The sequence below is a fragment of the Pleurodeles waltl genome, chromosome 3_1 (assembly GCF_031143425.1).
Source record: "Pleurodeles waltl isolate 20211129_DDA chromosome 3_1, aPleWal1.hap1.20221129, whole genome shotgun sequence".
Taxonomy (NCBI): domain Eukaryota; kingdom Metazoa; phylum Chordata; class Amphibia; order Caudata; family Salamandridae; genus Pleurodeles; species Pleurodeles waltl.
Genome location: NC_090440.1, coordinates 467,874,170 through 467,896,656, shown reverse-complemented (window position 1 = coordinate 467,896,656; position 22,487 = coordinate 467,874,170). Strand labels below are relative to the sequence as shown.

Genomic DNA, 22,487 nt, shown 5'->3' with positions numbered 1-22,487 from the left:
TTTGTGAAACAGGATGTAATCTAACAGTGTTTATCAGAAAGGCTGTTCAAGACACAGGATCAATTTTGACTAAGTTACACAAACCAGCTGTTTTGTTAGGTACTAGAACAATTTCAAACCTACACATTACTCCAGTATTGTAACTTTCATAGATTCACATGCTTCAATCCTTCCCGGTCGTCAAGATGGGAGTCCCCAGTACCTTAGAAAAGCAATGTCTTAATAGACCATACATTGTAGGCTCTAGGCCTTTAGTTTAGTATCATATCACAGTCATTTTTAGGCAAGCATTTGCAATGCAATGTATCTTGCATTTGCTCGAGTTACAGCTATTAGCGTTGTAAATTCCTTCTTGCCGCATAAATTGTAAATGAAAAGTAAAACGGTTGACATAAGCAAGCCAATTCAAACTGCCACGGCCGCCATGAGCATGAGTGCGAGAGTTATTGGCTGCCTGCCTGAATGTCTAGTAAGGATTGTGGCTTGGATGAAAGGCAAACCGAAGGAGGAGATATCACATACTGCAACAGGAGGAAGCGTGAAGTAGTGTAATGGCCAACAAAAATGTTCACTTAGTGAAATCACCTGGAAGGGAACTCAGTACACAAAGGAGGGACATTTCACAAAATGCACCAATAAAAATGAAGTATTTAGAACAAGCACAACAAAGAAAGATTAGCAAGAGTAGGCGTGGTTAAAAGCCCACAGAGAGATTATAACAGGCCAGAGCGCTTTTGTGCTTGATCCTAGAAAGGAACAAACTTTAAAGTCAACCAATCAGGTGACACCACCCTTTAGAACCCTCCTGACAGAAGCTACCTTCCCTCAGATTTGGCACCACACGTAGTGCTAAGGAGTCTCCTCTGAGCTCTGCACAGCTTCTTCCAGTCACAGCGGTTACAGAAGGTTTGTTTCCTCATCCTCATTCTTCTCCTTCTAAGGAAGACATTTACTACAATGGGGTGCTTCAACCTGACAACCAGTATGTGAGAGACACCATAAAAGGGGGTGTTTAGACCTTGTGGCACATGCAAGAAGAAGAGGCTGTGTGCAGATAATCCACACAAGGACTGTATTTGCTGTCTCTATCCAGAACACAAAACTAGAGACTAAGTTATGTCACGTTTTCTACTAAAGCTTTAAAGGACAGTGAGGTAAGACTTCTGCTCTGGCTGCAAAAGGTCAAATCCAGAGACAACCCGGCTCTGAGGCAGAAAAAGAGACTTAATCTTCTTCTTATTCCAGAACGCCAGTGAAGCATGCTGAAGAGGTTTCAGTCACTCCTACCTCTTCAGAACCACCAAAAAGGTATCCAGAAACTCTGCTGAGAAACATCGCAGCCCATCAAAATCTTCTCATTAATTAACACCCCTGTCAATAATGCACCTATTGACGGGTATCTTGTCAACACCCGGGGATCTTGTCAACACCTCCATCATTGATGATGGGGCTCTTTTCAACGCCTACAGTTGACTTAACTGCATTGAATTTCACTAAATCATTGACAATTACCACACGGGCGATGATGCAAAGACCCACCACCCTGCCCCTGTTCTCGTCTACATTGTTGACAGCCCAGATAAGACTTAAAACCATCAAGCAAACATGCCTAACACCTTCTATAACATTATCAAGCAAGGTGTCAATGGTCCTGCCATCCCACCTATTGGATGAAGATGAGTCTAATTAAGATGGCCGTTATGGACCACCAAGAAGTCCATCAGAGCTGCACGTCAAATATCAGAACTATTCTGAGGAGGGCATATTTTTATGATCAGCACTCTTACTCTCAAGAAAGTCATCAGCCTCAATGCTACCAACCAGACATGGTTTGCGTTCTTTCATCCCTTATATCTGACCTACAATCAATGCTGGCAGATTACAGATCACATTTCCCTCAAGTAGCTACTCCTGTGTAGCAACCTCTAGCCTCTGCAGACACTACTCATTCTCAAATACTTCCTCCTCAGACACAGTGTTTGCCTACGACATCAGTCTCACACCGTTCTCCACTGGTGGTACCACTGCATGGCCCATCATCTTCTGAAGACGAGAGGGAAGAAGATGAAATTCAGCTACTTCAGGATGAATGGAATGACTACAACTTGCCCACGCCAGCATCCCCAACACCGCATGTAGTTGAATCACCTCCAGAAGACATAGGAGGTTTCCACAACCTCTTGGAGAGAGCGACCACAAGATTTGAACTACCCATGCCTGCAGTACAACAGGACTGTTTTCTCCATGACTTCAAAGAGCCCTATGGGAAAAATATCAGGGTCATTCCCGTCACTGATTATGTGTGGAGCTAGGTATTAAAGATCATGCGTAATCCAGCTACTGTACCTTCGGTACTACCTAAACTTGATAAATATAAAGCCCCAGAGGATGCCCCTGCCTGCCTAACAGGTCACCGGAAGCCTGATTAGGTCATCTCACAGGCAGTGGGCAGTGCAGATCAAGGAACCCCTCCAAACCTCTGACAGCACCACCTGATAAAGACGGAGACGTCTTGACAACATAGGCAATTATTTATTGGCAGTGTCCGTCCTCTTGGTCAGAGCAGCAAATTCCATAGCGATCCTTGGCATGTATGACAAACCGCTGTGGTCTGATATATCCCAATATTTGGAGACGCTTCCAGAAAGCCTCAAAGGGAAGCAAAGAAGGTGTTGCTAGAAGGCTAGTGTTTTTCCTCGGAAGTAATTGACTGTGCCTTGGACATTGCCTCTACAGGAGTTAAACAGCTGGCAGGAGCTGCAGTCCTATGCTGTCAGGGATGGCTTAAAGCTACCAACTTCAGGCCAGAAGTTCAAACGAAGATACTGGGCTTGTCTTATCATTGAAAGGCTTCATTTGGTAAACATGTGGACGAATCTCTCCAAGCTATTACGTCAGACACGGACACTGCTAGGTCAAAGGCACATTGCAGTACAGGAAAGTGGCCTTTCATGATGCCAGAGGACAAGGCCAACCCTCCTTTTGTGTCGGATATCAACAATATTGATATCCAGCTTACTCCTCCAGTACTCAACAACTCAAGGCTCAGTATCATCAGAGACCGCCACCACCGGCTGCAAACACTTGACCTACTCCCAGAGAAAAGTCCGCCGTACAGTCCAAGGACACCTCCCTTAGGCAATGACTGCAACCAGGAGCCGGCTACAACTCTGTTTTCCCAATCCAAAGGAGAATTGCAGACCACATTCATCCATGGAACCAGATAACCATGGACTGATGGGTCCTAGACATAGTTCAATTTGGACACCTTCTCGAATTTGTTCAACAACCCCCCTAACACCTCCTCGACCAGCCATACAGAAACATCTGCGCTTCCTGAAATTAGAAGTAAAGGCCATGTTGCAAAAGGGTGCAAAAGAAAAAGTTCCATTCTCACAAAAGAGAAAAGGTTTCTATTCCTGTTTCTTCCTAATCCAAAAAAAGTCATGACACTGGAGACCAGTTCCCGACTTGAGAGAACGCTACAAATATCTAAAAAAAAAACACCGTTCCGCATGGTCTTACTCCCAGACATTTTACAAATCCTCATCAAGGGAGATTACAAATCCTCCGTAGACCTTCAAGATTCCTACTTTCACATATACACCCACCTGAGACATAGACAATTCCTTTGGTTTACAGTAGCTGGCAATCATTTTCAATTCCAAGTCTTACCCTTTGGTTTCAGATCTGCTCCCTGCATCTTAACCAAATGCCTAGCACCAGTCACAGCCTATCTCAGGCAACAGACACATCAAATCTTTCTCTATCTTGACGACTGACTGGTGAAAGCCCTTGCCAAACAATCTGCAAAGGTGTCCACTACAGTTACTTTGCACTTTTTCAAAGAGCTAGGACTGAATCTAAACCCAGACAAATCGATGCTCCAGCCATCAAGAAGAATAATCTTCTTGAGAGCTATACTGGATCCCAGACTCAAAATGGCCTACCCCACACTTGAGAGACAGAAAAAATGATCAACCCTGGGGGTGCAACTGCAAAAAAGAAAGTAATTTTTAGTTTGTCTTTAAAAATGTCTCCTAGGCATTATGTCCTGTTGTATCCATCTCATACCGTACTGTCACCTACATAAGCATCCTCTTCAGGAGGCTCTGGATCTAAAATTAAAACAGACGACAGTGTTGTTCGAGGCTATTGTTCAAGTAACTCCATTCATGGTCAAGTCACTCGACTGGTGGACAAACCCTGCAAATATCTCAGTGGGCCTCACAATCTAACCTCACACCTCCCCACTAGTCATAACAACACATGGCCTCCCTAGACAAATGGGGAACTTACCTCCAGGACCTTCAGGTCAGTGGCAAGTGGCCTCCTTCACATAAATCTTCTCGACTTAAGAGCAGTATACCTGGCACTACAAGCCTTCTTTCCCAGAATCCAACATTCTATGGTGCTTTTCAGAACAGACAACACAACATCAATGCTCTACTTAAACAGGGAGGAACTCAATCTAGCCTACTGTCTCAAGAGGCTCAGCTCATCTGGAGCTAGTGTATCTGCCACACAGAACACCTTTAAGTGGAACACGTACCAAGACACCAAAACGCCATAGCAGACACCCTAAGCAGTTTGAGGACCATTTGTCATGAGTGGGAATTGGACCAGAGAACATGGGACTTTCTTTCTTCGGTGGGGCAAACCATAACTGAATCTCTTTGCGACCCCACAGAACACCAAATGCATGTTCTCCACAAGTTGCAATCCCCATCGGCGGTCATGGTGGATGCCTTTTCGATTCCATGGTATAGCATATTTGCTTACGCCTTTCCTCCAATACCTCTCCTTCCAAGGGTGCTCAGCAAAATGAAAGCCGAACCCTGTCAGATCATACTGATTGCCCCTGCATTGCCACGCCATCACTCATACACAGAGACTCTCCTGCGGTCTGTGCATCCTCCCATCAGACTCAATCAGATATCATTATTACTGACAGTGAGCCAGGGATAAGTTCATCATCTGGATCCCAGCTTCCTCAGTCTATCAGCCTGACTCCTGAATTCCAAGAATTTGGTCATCTGAAAATTCCGAAGGATTGCAGAGACATACTCGCCAAGGCACGGGCGGATAGTACTAATAAAACATATTGCCTGCAGTGGAAGAGGTTCTGTCTGTGGTGTGCATCTGCTAATTTGCATCCCATTTCCTCGCCTCCAGAAGATATTTCACCCTACCTATTTCACCTAGCACAATCAGGATTAGCGCACGCTTCCATTAAGATGCACCTTGCTGCTATTCCACATTTTAGAAAATCATCAGAGAAACAATCCTTGTTGTCTCTCAGGCTCATTAAACAATTTCTCAAGGGTTTGTTCAAAGCTTTTCCCCCAGTTAGAGACCCTCCTCCGACATAGCAACTTAACATCATATTGGGGCAATTTGATGAATTCTCCATTCAAGCCCATCCATAGAGCGGACTTGAAATATCTTTCCTGGAAGGTGGCTTTTCTCCTCACGGTCACGTCTGCACGTAGGGCAAGAGAGATTCAGGCTTTTACGATCCAGCAACCATTCCGTCAGTTCAGGGACGATAGTCATTTTACAAACAAATCCGAAATGTATTCCTAAAGTCCCCTGTGACTTTCTTCTCCACGAGCCTATAATCCCTAAATCATTCTTTCCAAATTCTCAGACTGTAGCTAAGTGAGCCCTCCACTCTCTAGCTCTCAAGCGATGCCTCAAATTCTACTTAGACAGGACAAAAGCATTTCAGAAGACCACTCAGCTCTTTGCGGCTTACAGTTCACCTTGGAGGGGTGGTCCAGTAACAAAACAGAGCATATATTAGATTTCCAGTGCAATTGCCAAAAAAGGTGGAAGGCCTCTGAACTCCACAGTACATCCACATTCCAAGAGAGCCATCTCCACATCCATGGCATTGTTTGCAGGAGTATCATTGCCTGACATGCCCAACAGTGCCATGGAAAAATGCACACACCTGCACTAAACACTACTGTTTGGATACAGAGGTCCTGAGAGGTGCAGCAGTGGGAACAGGCGGTGCTAAGACATCTATAATAAAGTTGAGACTTTTTATCTTCCCACCATCCTCTTACCCTAAATTACGCACAATTTACTTTATAGCCTCTGCTTCTGCCTATGTTATGCTGGTCACTATCATTATATATATAAAAAAATGAAAAACGATGAAAATTTGTGCTTCTTACTGCTTGCTATTCTGATTCATCATGTGAATCTATGAAAGTTCCAATACCAGATTAAGAAAGGACTGTAGTTTCCAGTATTGAAATCTTTCATAGATTCACTGGTGACCCACTTTTCTCCATGGGAGAAGCCAACCTTTATCTGCCTCATGATATATCATTTTAGGCAATAGTGACTGGAAAATACGAGGGAAGGAAGCTTCTGTCAGAAGGGTTCTAAAAAGTGGTTTCACCTGATTGGTTGACTCTAAAGTTTAGTACTTTTTAAAAAAAATGACTGTGATATGATACTAAACTAAAGGCCTAGAGCCTACAAAATGTATGCCTCTATTAAGACATTGCTTTTCTAAGGTACCGGGGGCTCCCATCTCAACGACTGGGAAGGATTCAAGGATGTGAATCTATGAAAGATTCCAATACTGGAGAACTGCAATTACAGGAAAGTATCTCATTTCTTTTCTTTCAATAAACTGTTATGAGAAGATATATTTTTTCTTTTCATAGCTTTAGCTGCAATGAATTGAAATGTAGCCTTCCAAAAGAAGGCCCTTTACTCTATTTTACCGAACCATGAGTTTGAAATAGTTGCCCAGAGAACCATACCCATCTAAGCAAACGCTGCAGCTTCATACAGTTTGTTAAATTGTACCCTAGTATCTACATTGCTTTGAGAAATAGAAAGCGTAGTAAGTTAGATTCAACTTCTTAAATCATGTCATACTCCGTAACTTATCGAGGGTCACTGTGCAGATGAAATAATACATTTTTAAGATAATGTGCCCATTCTTGCTATAGTTCCCCTGGCAGCAATCTCATGTAAGATGCTAATGCGAATAACTGCTGTAGTAGAGATGGTTAAGGAGCACAAAATGAATTGTTCTAGTTTTAAACTAATACTTTTTGTATTCTTATGATTTTAAATCCCATAATTCACTGCTGTACTGGTAAATACTTTTGTGCTTCATTTAGAGGTTTGCGTTAGCAGGGTTCTGAATAGATATAGCTCTGACTACAAACAGTTCATAAAAGGGGAAAAATACTATAATTATTAACTTGGTGATTCTCTAGAATACCATTGCAGCGAAGGGCTGGAAGAAATTAAGAAAATTCAACAAACAGGTTGCAGGGGGTGCTTCGTGACGTTATTGAGAGCTGTTGGAGTATGGGTATATATACTTCTAACTGCAAATTACTAATCTTTAGAATACTTCCTAGGTGCCAGACTGTATCCGGAAACTTTTCATAGCTTTCCCCCTGCGAGCCCCTATGTGGCTCTGTGTTGGTTTCGATCAGCTACGAAAGTGACGAAGCAGAGTCATCTGTAAGTGGCACCCCTGCACACCAACATCAGTTCCTTTCTTTCGGTGCCTTTGAATTCTGATTTGCCCTCCCTCTTTCATCAGTATTTGATAATATTCAAATCAAAATTCAGTGTACAAGGACCCAATGTCCCCATTTTTAAACTACAGGGTTCAAACCATGCCATGTCTGTAGAAATGTTGGTAATGGTCCTGCATGAGATGTGTCTCTGGTGTTTAGGCTAGGGGAACAACTCCAAGTCATGCGATGAACATTCCCTCGTGCACCAAAAGGTGATCCTGGACTGTGAAGCCACTGTAAAGCAAAGTTGTACTTCACCATATATAGGAAGGAGTCACAGACCTTCGGTAAGTCATTCTCTCGCTCAAGCTGAAGGTGTGGGCCCGCTTCCTCTCCTGAGGATGATCCTGAAACAAATCTTATTTGCTGTCAAAGTCATCAAGAAAATCGAAGCCCAAATTGAAGAGGAAACATAAGAAGGCAAAGCAGGACCCGATCCAGATACTCTCTATCCAAAGACAATTTGTGAGGGTGTCAAGGTACCAATCTGTTTTACTCCCATTCCCCAATTGAAGAGCTGATTCTGCAATCAATCCCAGTGTGCCCTGGGTCATCTGCGATGCAGCTGTCAGTCAAGTTACTTAAGGAGGCAATGCTGTGTACTTTCTTACACCTTCCTGGACTCCTTTTTCATGTTTGCAATCCCACACCCTTCCAACATTCTTTGCCCCGTCTTACTCTTGCAAGAGTAGGAGATACTCTTTTGGCTGGACCTCAGAAGAACCTTAAGCTTTTAAATCGATTTCACCAAAGACCATTAGGTGAACAATAAGCTTTTTGTGGGGTTCTCTTAGGCAAAGAAAGGTATTGACATATACTGATGAAAAAAGGAGAGGACTTCTGGATCAGCATTCAAAGGCACTGAAAGAAAAGAAATGGTGTTTTTGGGCAGGGGTGGCATTTACATTTGACTCTGCTTCATCACTTCCATGGCAGAGCAAAACGAACACAGTGCCACATAGTGTAGAAAAGGACTCTCGCAAGGTGGATAGTGCTACATTAAAATGTGTTCTGCAGTGGCAAAAAAGCAGCCTCCAAAAGGACTTATGGCCCATTCAATCGCAAGACTGCCGTCACTGCATTGGCACATGGATTGCCTGTTAATATTTGTCAGTCCGTGACAAGGATATCAGTGCTCATGTTAACAAAGTTCTGTTACCTTGAAAGCCAGATCCAATGAGACCAGTGTTTTCCCTGTTCGGTCCTGCAGGACATTTGGTCTGAGCCCACTCCACAAACCCTCCATCTTTGAGAGGTACCAATTTGGTGAATCTGCGGTTAGAAATATCCATCAGAAGAACACATTACTTACCTTTTGTAATACCCTTTTTGGTAGATACTCTCTTTCCACAGATTTCTTACAACCTTTCCATCGCCCCCTTCTGTAGTGTCTCTTTTACCCTAAAAAGATCCCAAATTAGAGAGCTGACACACTGGCACCTCCACTTGTTTTGTGTTGCACCTTCAAGAACATGGAAGGGTTAAACAGCACTGATACCGGAGCGCAGGGGTGGCACTTATATACAGCTCTGCCTACATTTTCCAGGGCAGAACGAAGCCAGCGCATAAGCTGCATGACACAACCTAGAGATGATCAGCAGCACTGCTATGAAAAGTTTCTGGCTCCCGTCTGGCACATGGGAAATATTTTAAAAACCATGAATGTTGGTTGTGTAGAGTATATACCAGAAAGAGTGTTACCGAAGGTTTGTGGCTTGTTCTTCTCAGCACTTGTTAAGGCAAAGTGTAAGCAGGAGGGTAGTTAGACCTGCCAACTATATATCTATAGCCCACCTACCTTTAAGGATCACACCCAACTAATTAAGTTTAGCAATGTTGTGAAAGACCTGGGATGTTAAAATATTGGTAAGGCCATGGGTCTAAATAGGTTTCCACAGTGATTTGTTCACATCGATTCATGGACTGCACTTTCGCCAGGGTGAGCACTGTCCACCCCACATGGTGGACAGCAGTGACAGTCCCATATTCACTAAAAGGCAATCAAATTTGACTAGCCAATTAGTACCTTATTTCGCTATTAGATACCACTGAAACGTTTTGGGAAATGCGAATGCAAGCTCCTTTGGAAAATTAAGTTCATAGATTTGCATTTTTGAGCAGTACCAGCTACTATATGTGTATGTTATGAAGTACGTTCCTCCATGGGTGAAGGGGACATTCAGCCTTCCTTGAACTGTGAATAATATTTTATAATGTTGATAGGTCACTCTTTGATGGAGTGCTATTTTAAGGATGGGCTCGTGAAAGCCTCCTTCATGCTCTCTTTAGGTAATATTTCAACAGTCCACCATGGGCCACCAGGGGAAGGTATAAACTACTTTGAGATGAGTGAGGCAGATTTCCCTGTAGGCACCTATCCTATTTAACCCTTTTGTTAAGTACCCAATAACGTACATTAGAAAAAGTAATGTTAACTGTCTGTATGATATCAGTAGTCCAATACCACACCCCCTGTATGAAGATGACACTGTGTTGATGGTGAGGATTTGGACCATTCTTAAAAGTATGCTGCTGTCTTCAGAATCATACTGTAAAAATAGCCAATTCAATGTAATTGCATAGTTTTAATAATTGGTAGAGTGTATTTTCCAAAGACACTTAGAGGTGGTGAGAATGTGAATATTAGGAATTCAGAATAATAGTTAAGGAACATAGACATACAAGATACCTAAGCCAGTTGTTCTTTCAAGCTGAGCACAGATTTTATCAGCCTTCAAAATGAAAATTATTATGGGACCTCTAACAGCTCCTGTTGATGCCTTTAGACCAGTGTGGGGGGCATGTGTTATGTACAGAACCTGCCATTTGGGAGAGGCGAGGGTTAAGACACTACAAACCCCCCAAAAATATTTTTAATATGAGTATGACGTCTTTCTCAGTCATCTACGGCACTCCTAAAAAGAGAGAGGGGCACAGTTTATGCAGTTTGGAAGTCAGCCCGGGACCCTTGTTGTTTTGGTCTGTATTAATAGCGAACATGGCTAACGGGACATTCAAATAAACGTTAAGAGGTTGATGTTTTAACTTGTTGCATCTCTTTTGATTTGTCCATATCAGAAAACCTAAAGATCTTAGGCTTAACAAAGCTACATATACAAGATGCCTCCGCCATAGGAGCTATGCATAGAGATACATGATATTGCAAAGACCTGAATGACTTCTGTAAATCCATTCTTAGCTTGGCCTGCATCACATAACTCATTTTTATACAAATAATTTATTTTTGAGGTTTAACTTTGGCATTCTCCCTTCATGAAATGTTGTAGGAGGATGTGTTGAAGAACATTCAAAATTTACACCACCTTAACATTTATTGAATATGATGTGCGTTTTGTTTTTATGTGTACCCCATGTGGTGAAATCAGAAGACTTTGGCTTAAACTAACACTGAAGAAATATAGGACAACCATTGGAAGGAATGCACTTCGCAGTGGCAAAGGTTCCAAAAATATTGCACTCCAATTTTTGACTTCCCACTAAATTTCGGGATATTGAAGATAACTGCAAACGCTTAAGAAATAAATTGGACTAATTAGGTTTTAGATATTAGGCCCTATGTTTTTAGTTTGGCTGGTCCTTTCTGCAAAATGATATGCTATAACGGAAATGGTATTATATTAGTGCATTTTTAAAGTTTCATTTTTTTACCTACAAAGACGGCTTAATTGTTTCCATTTATAATGGACTAAATTATATTAGATTACATTTAGTCTTATTTGCGTGATTAATTAAAATCATTGCAGACCGTTGCAGACCGTACACTATTTAGACATAGTAAACAATGTGAAAAGAGCTAATATAAGTTGAGAAAGCATGTTAAAAAATTAAAGGTATACAAACACAAGTTCATTGAGCAATAAAAACGGTTTGTATAAACGCATAATAGTCCCAATGTCAATTAAATGTCACAGTACCAAAAGACTCAATGAGAGATGCATTCCGAGTTCAAGAACAAACAAGTAAAGCAATGGAAAAAAGTCAACACCAAACGCAGGGAGTTAAGCAGCCGGCACTTAGCACTGTCTGACCTGAGTCCCCATGCAGGGTTGCAAGTAAGGCCTATTATATTTACCAGAAGTAGTTGTGCAAATTAGCTGTGTGCCACAAGAGATCGAAAGTGACAAAGTGAGTCGGTGTAGTACTCTACAGGTTCTGTCTTAGCGACCCGGACTAAATGATTGTGTAGCTTTCTTTTTTAAATTAACGTTTCTGGAAACAAACGTATTTTACAGAATTAACGTTTATGATGTTGATAAAATGGTACTTGTAAATCGCATCTTTTTCTTCAAACTTACACAAAGTGAAGGTCTGCCTGTGATTGAATCAAGACGGATGACAGTGAACATTTTCCAGTGGGTAGAAATCGTCCACGCCTACACAGAGTGAAGTAATGTGCTATAAATTACTTTGACACTCACTCCCAATGAATGTGGTCAGGCTCGGAACATGTTAGCCTCAATGATATCACTTCTTCCCTCCCTTCAGTCTCACTTACAAAGCCACTGCACTGCAACTGTGAATGGTATGCATTCTTCTGAGCACACAGGCAAAACCATTTCTGTTTAACGGTCCCTGTTGACAGAATAGAAAAATGTTTATTTCTCGTAATTTGAGTATGATCCTAATGGCAGCTTTCAGCCGCCGAAGTTATTTTTTTTATTAGGGCTTTGTGAGGAAGTTTCAGGGAGCAATCAACAAGATGACTGTTAAAAAAAACCTTGTAGCTCATTTGCCAATACTGTTTTAAAAAAAATTAAAATCATTGTGGGCGTCTGGGTTTTGTTAGAGCTATACAATTCTGGCCTGTAAGCACTTTCAAGTAGTAACTGGTAAAATAACTGGAAAAGGAGCGTGATTCTCAGAAAGCACAAGCTATAAGGAGCAGAGGCCAAACATCAGAAGATGAATGAGTTTTGAACTTAAGCTACGGTTGCAGTTCTCAACCCACAGTCACTCTCCCAAATTTTCCTGGGCTCACTTGTTATTTGCGTGACGTATCATTTTCATTGTTTTGAGTGAGTTCTATGCAAGCCTTCAAAATTAGTGGGTAATCTCACGCCTGTAGCTAAATCTATCCGGCTGGTCAAATGTAGGAAATGTAAATGAAATCACACGTTTTAGTGGAACATTGAGTGGTAAATCTAGAAATTCAAAGTATGATAACCAGATGTATCCTCAAATTGAACTAACTCTTTTAAAGGTGTAATCCAGAAGTATCCTCACAAGTGGCAGGCAGAGTCTCCTTACAGTTACCACAATTGAGATTGTGACCCTATGGGTTTTGTAATTCATGGCATTTCTCTACTACAGTATTTACATGACTCACCTAATACAGTCTTGATTGTGACACAAATTCTTCATTTAGGTTGTTTAGTCCCAGAATCCAGGAAACATTTGATGAAAATGCATTAAAAACAAAGTAAGACTATGAATGCATCTCTTCCCAACCCTCAGTTTTTCTCTCATACTTTTTAAAATAGTTTTGCCACTAAGCCAAGAAGAATCAGAAAAACGTTAGTTTACAGTCACTAAATTTGTGCACTGGTACCTTTTGCTGTAGTGCATTCACTTGATTACATATTGCTCCACAGGTGGCTGATACCATCTGATTTTCTATGTTGACACATTTGCCATCTGTTTCTCTCACTTTCATAATTATTTCTTGGCTTTTGTGTTTCTTTAGCAGTTGAACGCTGGTGATAGTTTAAGGCAACGTTTCACAGCTGCCTTACACCACCAATCAATTGAGCACAAAGTGATCCAGACTGCAGTAAATAGCTGCTAAGTACCTTTTGTGCTCAGATAAAGGATGTGCTTGAACGCAAAAAAACAATAGTTTTGCCTGGGACCCTAAAATACCTTGCACCAGAGATGCCTGCTGTTCCCTTTTACAGCCACTGACACAGAAGGTCATCTGGTGCATGCTTCAGTAGAGAACTCAGCATCACTGAAAAGGTGAATTTTAAAACATTAGCATTTCAAATGCGTACTTGCAGTCCAATCCTGCAAGGAGACTGAGATAAACTATATGTGGCTTCAGTAGTAGGTATGCTGCATTCCTTGTGAATGCCAGAAATGAGGTGTATGATGGCTGCAGTCAATGGAATGAACTCTTTTATCCTTGTTACTCATGCAGTGGGTTGATAATTAGTTGCATGTATACCTGGTGTCCCCCCATGATCCTCACACCCAGGGACTCATGGTTCGAAATTTTCGTAAGTCAAGGCTGGAAAAAGAGGGGAATGAAGACTCTGTGTGTAAACAATTAAAATGATGCAAGATTACCCTCAGCAAGCAGATTTACTAATTAAATTGTGAATCCTTTGATGTCATGATAAAAGGACTTATTTATTGTGCAGTTATGGCTTGATTAAGTGAGGAAGGGCAATTTCCCATGAATGATATACCAAATCTAGGGTCAATGATATTTCAGATTTTTGCCCATTTATTTTTCAGAAGAATGACTAATTGATTAATCAGTCTCTCTGAAGAATTTTTAGGACCTTAAATTTTCCATCACGTCCATTTGAATATTAATAGGTTATTTAGACTGCGATTAGATGTGATATTTGGCATGTATGGGGCTCTGGATAAGGAAATTAACATTAACAATTTGGATGGACAGTGAACATTATGCTAATCATTGTGTACTCTTGTCAGCTGCATCATTGCAGTGACCTCTAGGTGTGATGTAAGCACTGTCTCACTGTACATGTCCTTTGGCTATGCAGAGTACATTCGGGTTTAGAACTTGGATGTCGACCGGACCCTGCTTTTACTGTTCCAGCCACAATAACAGATGCACTGCTGTCCATACGTGTGATGACGTGTGTGAATAATGAACAGTATATGTATGTGGTTATAGCCATGTCGTTTATCATATCATATTGTTCAGAGATTATTTGTTGCACCTGTAACCTAAACCATACCATCCTTTTAACTGTACTTTCCAGGGAAAGTAACAATTTTAAACAACAAATATTAGTTTCTCTTTTGAGTAAAGAACAATAACTTCCTTTTAACAAAGCTTTCATAGACACACACATCGACACACACACCTACATATATCCTCTAAACAACCACCCATCCCCACTCCCTCTGACTAGTGACTTACTTTATATTGAGCCACATACCAGGCCTGACTACATAAGATTAAAGTTTGAAAAGTGACTGAAAGATGTATACCTCTATTATAGAAATGTTAGCGTGACACAAATGAGGGTTGAAGGGGAGGCATGGTTGGACCTCGAAGCAAGATGACATCTGATGGAAGACTCCTGTTATATCTGGCAAATATCCTGAGTATCCATGACCTGCACCTATCTGCCAAGGATGGTAAAACTCTAGGGAACAGAATCCCATCGTTGGATTGAAGTGGGCATGTGGAAGCTGCTGTGCAAAGAAGACCCTTCCCCTAGTGTGAGAGGAAATGTGTGGCTGGAATTCAGGATACTGGTGGCCATTTGGAATGAATGAGCAAGGGCCATCAGGAAAATCTGAGTTCTCTGCTAGAACCTGCCAGAGGGGAGTGGAGGTGAGCAGCTGTATCAGTAAAGCACAGAAAATCGGCTTGGGGCTTCTGGATCTAAAAACACACATCCTTTGTATCTCTGGAGTGCCGTGAATAATGAAATGGTCAGAGAGAAGAAAGACTAGTGGGACAATAAAAGATGGGGACAATAAGGTGGCCCCAATGTGAATCGAAAAAGCTGAGAAGAGCTGGCAGAACACTTGTCGTAGGTCTCGTTGTGGAGAACGGGAACACCGGTGAACATGGAAGAGGCCTAAAACAAACAGGCAGGCTCATTATTTAAACAAAACAGACTCAGTAGTGGTTAAGAAGACAAGACAGTCTAAATTGTATAGACCAGGAGAGTAAATTAGGCCCCCAAACGGAAATAAGCTATAGAATACCGGGTGGGATTAAGGCCCAACTCCGACTGCTAATACTAACAAGCCACATACTACCATACTAAGTAGCTGTGATACCTCAAGAACAATTTAATAGTACTGCGTTGGGACATAAAGTACATTGTGTGAAGAGAGTTGAACTCTACAAGTGTGTCAGCCAAGAGAGACATGATGGGCTGTGGGAGATGGATGTACCTGGTACAGAACCTTTTGAGGCGATGACCCAAAGGAAAGATAGATGCACTTCCAGATCTTAACCTCTCAAGAGACACTCACACAAGTGTGTAGAACTGTCAATAAAAAAAAGTCCCGACAACAGTATGAGAGTCTAGAATTGCACTGGAGCAGAAGAGCGACAAAGTGGTTCTGGACATCACCCTGATGAGCACCGGCCTTTAACAAGTTCTAGAGAATGAGGAAAGAGGAAAACTTGGTGGCGAAACATGCCTCCAACAATAAAAACCTAAAAACTGAAATTTGCCAACTTAAGGTCAAGACCCATCGACCAACTGGAGGAGCAGAGGATGCAGAAGAGTATTCAGTTAGAAATAATATCTGCCTGGTTGGAATACTAGAGAATGCAGAAGTGGCCTTGTAGGAAATGATCTCCTTATGCTGATGTCCTCCCACTTTGTACCCTATCTACTTTGCTGACTTTAGATCTCTGTGCACGTTACCCCTGCTAAACAGGTTTAAAGTGCCTGTGCTCCACCTTTAAATATTTTTAAATTGGGGTAAGCCTAATTGGTGCAGTTACCCTTCCCACGAGGCCCTAGGACATGTTTCAGAAATAACCCCCTGGCATGGGAAGGTAACTAACACCTTTGTAGTGTAACAGCTTAAACCCTCTGGACAGACCCGTGAAAATCTCCCCTGTGACAGGAAACCCTGATTTTAAATATAAAATAGGTAACCCCTAAGCACAGCCTTCTACCCTCAAGGTATGGTGCATAATATTTAAGAGTGGGAAAATTATGACATTAGAAACAGCATATTACCCTAGTGACTAGACCCAAAATAAGGAATGTCAAAATATGGATTATACACTTTTGAAATGCACCAGCCATAGACTCCATTCAAAGACTTATTTTTATATTTATTAAAATCCCTTTTAATGGTGAAGTTGGATTTATTATGCAATGTGTGTGTATGTGAGTGTGCGCGCATATATATAATCACTTCTAGAAAGTTACCTTTATCCTGCTTGGAGCCTCAAGAGGTCAGTTTGCATTAGCTCAGCCACTGCTCAGACTGTACTTGGCCTAAATGACGTGTGACAGAGGTGTGAAAACTGCTTCCAGAGCAGAAAAAAGTGTCTTGAATGTGGGGATTCTCCTTGAAGGAAGACCAGTTAGGACTTTAATTTAAAAGGCCTGTTGTGTCACAAATAAATGTCAGGTGACACCTGGAAAGGCTTCTTGGTGTCCCCTAGTCAGGCTGGAACCAAACCCAGTGAGAGGAAATCTACTCAGGAACTGATTTTGTGGGGACTTTTCATCACTCTGGCCACACCTCCGGGTGGGCACACTGGGATTGTACAAAGGTGAAAAGGATTCTCCATCTCAGACTTTGAGAGTGAGGGGCATTGTGGTTTTGTATGCAGTATGGCAAACCGGAACTGCTGAAAAAGTGGTTAGTCTTGCCACTTGAAATTAGTCTCATTCTGCTTGGGCCCTACGAGAAATGTCAACATTTTCTTCAAAAACTGGCAAAGCCCCTTTCTGAAATAAGGTTTAGTCACTTTTTCGAACTTTTGTGACTTAGACTTTCTCTGGGACAATCAACTTGGTTTATTTGCCCACGAGTCCATTGTCGTTGGCTTCAAATAGCACCAATGTAGAGGTCTACCACTTCTAAAGACCACCATTGGCTCTTAGTGCTTTTTGATGCTATTAAAACTTAGATTATTCACCCATAGATTTCTGCTAACACGCTGATATTAAAGATGTGTCTTTTAGTGCAATCAGTGATTTTTATATAAACTGAAGATTTAAAATGTAAATATATTTATTTCCACATTGACATTCTGAGTCATAAACAGGTCAAGCCGCAGAATGATTGGAAGCATTGTTGTAACCTTGTACACCATTCTGCTCCTTTCAGCAATATGCAAAAGCTATTTTTACAATCATGCCTGATCAGTGGCTAAATCATAGATGTGGAGCCATTGACTTAAAACTCTTTCAGATTAGGTAAATCTTCTTAAGATAAATAATGAAAAAACACTCATGAATGGTGATAAAGGTTTAATAAATTGCTGATTGCATTAATGTCTACAGAGACATTGTTTCCTGTGCACCTGAATACTGGTCATAAACAGCATACTCTCTACAAAAATGTTGTTGCTTTGGCAAATATGCTTTATGTGTTGCATGTTGCTAACAAGTTATACCCATTACCACTATAGAGGAAAATTGGGTTTTAGGTGTAGCTCACTGATACCTTCCAGTGTAAAAAGCTTATAGCAAACTGTCCCATTCAATGGATGATGTAATCAGTGATGTCATCAATGATGTAATTTAAGATGTTGTGAGTAATGTAATATTTAAAGTCATAATCAGTGCATGTCATTGAACTGTAACCGGCAATTTTCATTGGGTTGTTGTTGTATAAACATTAATTTTTTACCCATTTCAACACCTAACTGTAACGTTACTGTAACCTTTGTTTTTCTGGATTGCTAATAGTTTGGTGCCATTTCATGAAGATTTCCAAAGAAAATGTACTTCCACTTCAGCTCCTAACTGGAGTGTTTCAGGGTGATCTGTAAAGTAGGGGCTGAGTAAAAGGAAGAGATCCCATAATATGTTTCCCCCGTCATTGTTACATAAGAAAATTAGACACATCTCCAACCAAAATAGCTGAATGAAATTACACCAAATTTGGCAGAAGCCAAGATCTTGTTCCCGAAAGCGTGCTTTTTGTGATTTGATGAAATTTGTTCAGTCGTTTTTGAGAAATAAGGTTAAGAAGCTACAGATAGCTCATGCTTCTGAGGAACCAGTGAGCCGACAAATCTAGAGATAAGATCTGATAGTCTGTCACCACATCAACAGAGATGTCACGGCTGCAATTTTAGTAATATAATATGTGCAAGGGAAACCCACAAATCATTTGTGACCTGGTGCATATATTTAATCCTGGAGAACGGTGGTCCCTAACAAACAAACAATCCATAAAATTGTAACCAATTTGTACCTTGATCAAAGTGCCAAAAAAATGAAAGCAGCATAATAAACTGAGACACAGTTGGGTGCTTAGTGCAGAAACATGCTTGGTGCTCGCTTATAGGTGATACACATACTGATGGCCAATTATCACTTGAATGTATCAGAAGAGCAAGAATCAAATAGCCTGGTAACGTGATACTGAGTCCATAGGGTCCATGTTTAAAGTTGATGACATTTTTATCCCGAGAAATACATTAAGGTTTGAAGTCTCTTACTCTCTTGATGGCATGTGCAGTTCACACTTGGAGGGTGGATCCAAAGTGCCAGAGGCAATGGTGCCAGGAAGACTAACCATGGGAGCAGCCTAAAAAGTGATTGCTGATAGTGCGGCAGGAATGACATGAAGCCTGAAATTGCGGCAACCAATTGTGGAATGGACAGTCCGCTCAACAAGAGGTGTGTTCTTGACTAAGAATCAAGCCAATTTTTGGACTCCGTGGACTCAGTCCCCTGACCTGAGAAAATGTGTAAACAAAAATATAGATTATACCCTATATAAGGGGGAAGGGTAGGGATACCCTTCTCACCTAGGCCTAGTTTCAGGACAAAAGACAAAACATTTTTTTTGTATGCTCCACAGCTCTAATTGAGGAGGGAAAAAAAAGACGATCTCTTGCCTTTTTTTGAAACACCCCTACCACCCAATATGGACAGGGCTCAGGGAAAAGTGGCACAATTATATATTTTGGGGAGTGGTGAGGCTCCCCTTCACTGAACCTCCATGTGGCCCCAGGGACATCATCATATGGAGCTGAGTTACAAATTGAAGGGAAGGGGGCATGCAGCCCCCGTACCTGAGGCATTGTTTGGCCCTGAGGACCCCATCCCTGGGGCAGGTTCTTGGATGGTGTCCCTGATACCCCAAATCCTGCGTGTAAGAGCGTGGACAAGGAAGTCTCTTGGGATTCCTCCCATCTGGAGCAGAAAGCTACTTCTGCTGGGTGGGAGAACATAAGTTTCTCCTTGCTCGTGGGGGCTGGGGAAATTTATAATTGCTCCTTTCTGGTGGGAGCACAAGAAAATCTGTTCCTGCCTGGCAGGAGCAAAAGAAAAGCTGTTCCCAGCAAGTACGAACTATGTCGGCTCCTGCTAGCCCCTGGGATGGGTGCTGGAGGGAGAGCTTGTAAGGGTTTGGGAGCCATGGACAAAAAATGGTGTGGGGGTCCGCAGTGGGCACTTGGGCATCCCAGAAAAAAACAAACGAACAAAGTGTTGGCCTGCTTCTATGCAGTCCCCTGCAGTAGGGCAACTTGCAGGGAGATGGTGAGGCTGCGCCCCCCAACGAAAACAATCTGTAGGTGCAAAGGTCTAAAAAAAAAAAAAAAAAAAGACCAAAAAGTAAATAACAAATGAGAGGCATGACCACTTATTTATTATTCACTGTCTCTAGCAAGAAGCACCCCATCATGTTCTTCATGGGCTAATTTTTATGTATTTTGTTGCTGTGAGTGCCCGAGTCTGGGCAGGAGCACTGCCAGCTTGTTGTATTGTGGGGGCTGCAGCGATTGCAGCAGCCCCCCACAATTACTTAAAAAAATGAACCCTAAGTTTCTTGAGGTCTATATGACCTCAGGAAAGGTGGTTGATACTTTTAAGCATTCCCAGAGCTGGAGTCTTTGCTCTTAGCTTGGGAATGCAGGGACCACTTGTGGTTCGTTCTGTAGCTGCATCCTATGGCCTGAGGGTTATGTTAAATGATGGCTCAATCCAGCATGTAGTTTATAGAGGCTTTTATTTACCAACAGCGACACAGCAGAACAGTAGTGTCTTTCTCCATGGATATTGTCTTCCCCCCCCCCAAACATTCCATCTTGTTCCCCCTGGAACTTTACCAATAGAGTCTCTATGTGGCAATATTCTAGGGATAAGACACAGCACTGAAAATTGTAGAACAAAAAAAAAAAAGCCCGACCAGTTTAATGCTTTTACTTTGATTGTACATTTTTTATTGTTTATTGACAAAACCAATAGTCTGGCCTTTTTATTTAGACAGTAACTTACATTAAAAAAACAAACCTAGAAATTCACTGAAAAAAACCATGAGTTAAAGTGACAGTTACAAATTCAAAATAAACCCTAGAAATTCATTGAAAAAGACTAAGGTTTAAAGGGACATTATACTTAGGTTTACAGTTTTAAACAAACAAAGCCATGGAAATTCACCAGTGATAGTTATCTCGTGTACATATAACTCATGCCCTGAAGTAACTGTAATTTGCACCTTCGCCATGCACTGCTCACTACCTGACACATTACATCACTCATGACATGTTCTATGACACCATTGATAATATCACTTGATAACAACTCTGTGCATGACGGTGATGCAAGTTACCATGCTATGGTTACTTAGGATAACTATAACTGATGAATTTCTGTTTTTTGTTTAAAACAGTACACCAGAGTACGTCCCTTTAACCATTGGTTTTATCAGTCCCCGCAGGATAGCACCACCACGCTTAGGGGTCCTGCGAATGTTTTTTTTTGTTTTTTTTTGCCTTTTTTCTTTAGACTTGAAAAGAGCCCTAAGATGGCCACAACCACTTCCTGGTTGAAGTGGTGGCAGTCAATCACACCTTTTGGATCTGTGAACCCTCCTCATTTCTAGATATGCATAAATCCTTTTTCTTAAGTACTTCAAAACTACTTAACAGATGTACACCAAATTACAAAAAACACTCTTTCTGGATGAAGATTTAGCTTTTTGCCGAACTTGTAATTTGGTTCAGGGGTTTGGGCTGTAGTCATGTCTAAAATCACTTTGCATGGGGATAACATGTCTGTCCCTCCCCCACTTTCTTTTTTCTTCCCCAGCCCGCGCTTGATGAATCACCTGAAGCTTTCCAGACAGCAGCTGAAGTGACTGACACACTAGTTTTGGCAATTTAATGAAGATTCGTTAAATGGCAGCAAAGTTATTAGTAAAACAAAAACCCCTTTAGCCTCAACCTTTCCTAAGTCTTGCTCGCTGCTCGCCTTTGCAGACACTGTAGCACAGAGTCACTGTCCTGGTCCTGTAGCTACCACGTAGCCCCTCCAATTTAATTATTGTCCTTTGGCCTGTAATTATCGCCTCAATATTTACATTACTTCCTTAGTGGTGTGAGTGCTTCCCCCTGACCATTGTTTTTAATGTATTTCTGGTGGTTGTGCTCCAGATCCTTCATGTTTCTATTTCGTGTGCTGAATTGTCACTTAATTTTTCTGCCGCCCAAGCCCCCTTCCCTCTTGGACAGCCCCTCCCACCTCTAAGGGTTTCTTAATAAAGGCTGCAGCGCGGCTGCGCAGCGGAAGCGCCAAAGGCAAGTCTGTCTGGATCCGTCCGGGCCTGGACCATGTCCAGCGGCAGGAACCCTGGCCCCCAGCACTCCCACAGGTACTCAGCCTCAGTATTTTGTGCTCTGGACCCTGCACGCAACAACAACTGCTGCCTTGCATAACCTCACTCCACAGCCGGACCTTTCATCTTCCTCAACCTCTGATTGACCACCACCCCTACACCCATCACAACTACATTGAATAACGTCACAACAACCCAAGATGCCGACACGCCACCATCCCAACACAACTGCCTCCTGATCAATGCCAGATCACTCTGCAAATGCCACCAAAATCTGGGACACCATCGCTCCAACATGACCTTAATCACAGAGACCTAGCTGACCCCCACATTGACCTCAAAGATCACCATAGCAACCCCTAACGGCTATAAGATGAAACACTGTGACTGCAGCAACAGACGCAGGGGCAGTGCAATTGTACA

At 41.9% G+C, this 22,487-nt stretch overlaps 1 protein-coding gene across 7 annotated transcripts in view; it reads left to right on the top strand.

Annotated features, from left to right (window-relative positions):
- The window catches only part of AKAP13 (A-kinase anchoring protein 13), a 1,053,268-nt gene that overhangs the window by 577,655 nt on the left and 453,126 nt on the right, over positions 1-22,487 (top strand). The gene's annotated exons all lie outside the window — the stretch shown is intronic.